Source organism: Suncus etruscus, chromosome 16 (genome assembly GCF_024139225.1).
Source record: "Suncus etruscus isolate mSunEtr1 chromosome 16, mSunEtr1.pri.cur, whole genome shotgun sequence".
Classification (NCBI taxonomy): Eukaryota; Metazoa; Chordata; class Mammalia; order Eulipotyphla; family Soricidae; genus Suncus; species Suncus etruscus.
In genome coordinates this window covers 8012443-8017061 of record NC_064863.1, presented here as the reverse complement: position 1 = coordinate 8017061, position 4619 = coordinate 8012443, and the positions used below count along the sequence as shown (strand labels likewise).

At 36.3% G+C, this 4619-nt stretch overlaps 1 non-coding gene across 1 annotated transcript; it reads left to right on the top strand.

The window, feature by feature from the left end:
• Positions 1-3931: 3931 nt before the first annotated feature.
• On the top strand, positions 3932-4038 carry LOC126032983 (U6 spliceosomal RNA). Its single transcript, XR_007504141.1, has one exon. It is a non-coding gene; the product is annotated as a U6 spliceosomal RNA (small nuclear RNA).
• Positions 4039-4619: the final 581 nt, after the last annotated feature.

Here is a 4619-nt window from a genome sequence, read left to right as displayed (position 1 = left end):
TACAATCTTGGCTCCAACTTGTGTAATGTCCAATGACCCTAGTTCTCTGAATGGCAGCTTTATTATTAATGATCCTTCTTTTCTGGTGTGTCAAATTTCAAGCTGTTCTAAGTTATTTATCTCTTCTGAACTTTCACACATCATTCTATCATTTTTTATTAACCTTTTTAATTAAATTCCTTTATTTAAATACCATGCATTACATTATTGCTCATAATACATTTGTTCTAAGACCAACTCCAATACCAATGTCAAAGTCTTTCTATCCATTTACCCAGATTTTCACCCATTCCCAAACCTACCCTTTGTGACAAAAATGAAATAATATATTTTATGTTGCTTATTATAGATAAGAGACAATAAGGTTATTTTAAGTAGAATAAAAAGAAAGAAAATGAGTAAAAAGTAATGTATTTTTCAATAAGATTATTAAATCATTGTCAGGTTTGCTAAGTAATTTTTTTGCTAGTAGATGTTCTGTTGTTTTGTTTATGAACAAATAGAATTAACAAGAATTAATAGAATTAACAAGAAATATGTGAGAAGTTGTTTAAGATTTCAGAAAAGATGAGAATTTCTCTTCATCAGTTTTGTGTTTGTTTAGACTATTACTCTGAGAGATGGTCCCATCGCAGAGGATCCGTTTCATTTATGAGAAATTCAAATGCTAGAAGCCATGACCACAGTAGCAGACATTAAATTTAGTGGGGATATCTTCATGTCAACATATTTTCTCTTTGTCTTATTCAGTACAATTAATAAACTCAGCTTTTGAACCCAAGAATACTTCTAGTCTGACCTCTACCTCCATGCTTCGTCCCCATGTGAAGTGTAGTGCCAGCCAAGTTGTTGCTTTACGGAGTTGGAGAGGAGGGGCCCGAGAGATAGCACAGTGATAGGACTTTTTTCTTGCACACAACCAATCCAGGACGGATGGTGGTTTGAATCCCAGCATTCCATATGGTCCTGAGTCTGCCAGGATCAATTTCTGAGCTCAGAGCCAGGAATAACTCCTGAGTGCTGCCGGGTGTGACACACACACACACACACACACACACACACACACACACACACACACATTTTGCAAAAAGGCACAGCGTGAAGAGATTTTTCTGCTAAATGTAATGACCACTACTCTATAGATGGATGTCCTCAGGCTTGTTGTCAAAACTTGAAATGAATTAAAAATAATTTTTTTTCACATTTCTAGATGTTTTCTAGGAGTGAGTTTATCACTTCTGCTGAAACATCTGGATGTCTATGCTCAATGACGCTGGGGGCTACTCTTGGCAGCCCAATGCTTCAACACTGGGCCCCTGCAGGCAATGCATCTGCTTCAGTTCTTTGATCTATTTTCCCATCCCTTGCATTGTTTTCTTAGATCATTCCCTTTGTCCTTAGACCTAAAAGAAAAAGGAGAGAGTAAAGAAGGTGTCAGTCATCACTTGGCATTTCGTTGGTTGTCCAGAACTTAATATCTCTTGTCTATCCTGTCCATCTTTCAGGCCATCCCTGTCTGGCTTTAGAGATTAATTGAGAGGGATGGCATATTTAAATTTCCAAAGTCCCAGGCAAATGAGGGTGATAACTGCTAAGTACTCATTGATCTAGAAATGTGCATTTGGAATTAATGATGAGAAGAACAAATATTATTTTCTTCTAAGTAGCTGGTTGCTCAGGAATATTCAGTTATCTAAGGTAGTTCATACAGTCACTGCAGTAGGAGTCTTGCATATATGATTTGAACTCATGCTTTATCTGGACCATTTGTAGAGGTTTATTGGCATTATGGTTTGAGTAATAAAATTCTACCTTTTTTTGGCATGTTCTGAATCACTTCCTTTAAGCATTTTGGAAATCACATATTCAGTCTACATAAATTTATATGTACAATATTTCAATAAATATTTTTTCTTTATGAAGTAGACCTAGAATATAAAATTTAAAAAGTTGTAAGATTAAAAAATTCTACTTTCTTAAAGAAGATATATAGATAATAGGCAACAGAAAAAAAAGTTTTCTGCATAATTTATCAGCAAGAAAATGCAAATCAAATCAACAATGAGAGATTACCTCACACTAGTAAGATTGTCACAGACAACAAAACAATACAAACAACAGTGTTGTGGTGGATATGTTGAAAAAAGAACCCTATCTACTGCTGGTAGACATTTTTACTGGTTTATTCTCTCTGAAAAATATTGTGAACACTTTTCCAAACACTAAAAGTGAAGCTTGTATATGACCCGTTGACTACTCTTATTGATTTCTTCCCTAAGCTCCTCAAAATTATATTCCTTAAAACATAACTTGCATGGTCATGTTCATTTCAGCACTATTCACAGTATCCAAAATATGAAAACAATCCAATGTCCAAGAACATATGACTTGGTAAATAATCTATAGTACATGTACACAAACAAATATAGCTACACTATAATAAAAGAAAAAGCATGCAATTTATCATTCTGTGTAAGGAACTGCACAGTGTTATGCTGAGTGAATTTGGTCAGGTAAGGAACAGATATAGATACAAAAATCTTGATGAACAGTCATTTTCTCAGGATGTACACTATGAGCACAGAGTCTCAAAATACATACAATTTACTCAGGTTGAAGCATCCACAAGTCATACTGTGTAGACCTCAAGTACCTGCAGCATTATAGCAGGAGAAAAAGAGAATAAGAATTGTATTTGATTACTTTAACATATGACCTAAATAACTGTTTCAGGAATAGGGAAGAAAAATGGTAAGGCTGCAAAAGGAAGAATACAGGATTATCTGGGAAAGAACCATCTATCTGTTTGGACTTACAAGTCATGGTATACTGAAGGAAGAGTTTCCCAAACAGAGGGCAGGTAAAGGGACCTGGAATTGTTATGCATGTACCAAAGGGCAATAAAATTGTCTCATAAATAACAGGAGCACGATTACATTGATGAAACCAAATTGTGTACATTCTTTTCATCATCCAGGCATTGGATGGCTATTTAACTCCATTTTCTGCATCTTTAGTGCCTAAATCCTGAAACTTGTAGAAAAAGAAATTTCTCAAACTTCCAGATTCTTATCAATAAAGACTATATATTTTTGTGTAAACTCTGGTAAATACAATTCTTCAAGTATTGGTCGCTTCCGTTCTAAATGATAAACTTGCATAAAGTATTGGTTTTGTTGAGAACCAAGAAGAAAAGATCAGTAGGTAGACTCTAAAAAGCATCACATACACACATACACACACATACATACATACACACACACACACACACACACACAACAGCACCTATAGGTTCAGACTTGGATTTAGAGTGGTTGTATGTTCAGGATTGTGAGGGGAATTTGGGAAGGAATTCAACTCATAAATGGCTGAATGGTCAGCAAGGTTATCTCACTAACTTCAACCATAGTTGAACATAGTTGGGGATTAGACAATTTTAAAAGTTCACGTAAAATGTGCATAATCTATTTATGAAATGGAGCAGTATGGAATCTCAATACAAAGAACAGCTGCAATCAACCTAAAGTAATGGTAAAGCTAAATTGCAATTGAGTTAAGAGCCCTTAAATCTGAATTATCACTTTTGATTTGATGCCATTTATCTTTTTTTTATTTAATGCCAATCTCTTTCTCAAATAATTCCAACATGGAACTCCATTTTTCCTGCGTGACCTTGCCCTCCTCAACTCAGCACTGGTTACAGCCCACTGATGGCCTATGCTTTGAGATATTAACCTGTTGAAACAATAGATGTTAATTTTTGCCTGGCAGGTCTTTGGAATTCACAGCCACCTACACATTTGGACATACCTTTGTCCCACAAGAAGAATGATATAAGGACCATGGCTTGTTTGTTTGGAAGCACTGGTTCACTTTGGCATCTTTATATAATTTATTATTTTACTAGCATGATACTTAAAATGGTAGTATGGTGCTTGCTTCGGCAGCACATATACCAAAATTGGAATGATACAGAGAAGATTAGCGTGGCCCCTGTGCAAGGATGACACGCAAATTCGTGAAGCGTTCCATATTTTTATACTGCAAAGGGTAAACACCTATATAGATAGACCTCACTAACATAATGGTCAGTACTCGAGATGCAAAACCTATACATATCCAAAAGTTGATCTATTAGTTTCCTTTCCTTACTAGTACTATACTTACCTATCTTTCTGTACTCAGCACACCTCTTGCCCTCCCCACCTCTCTACATTAATATACACCTAAGGTAACTTCTATATGTTTATATGTTGGCAGGAGCACACAGAGATAGGAATTCTCCTTAAAGGACAAAGCCTAAACCACAAACAACCCATACCTCTACCCTATATAACCCCTCTCATATACTGTTTCCTCTCCCTCCTCCAGAAATCCGACTATCCCTTCACTCCTCAATCCCACACCCGATATTCCCACCACATTATAACTCTTCACTCTCAGTTCTTAATCCATTAGGCATCAAGACTGACCTCCTACCCCAACGATCCAGTACCCAGTACCCAAGTGAAGAGACTCCCACTCAAACTCACACCTTGTTCCTGGCAAGAATAATACAACCAACACCCCGACAGACTCATGCAGTGTGGCCCTCCTAATCACCTCTCCCTAATGTGGAC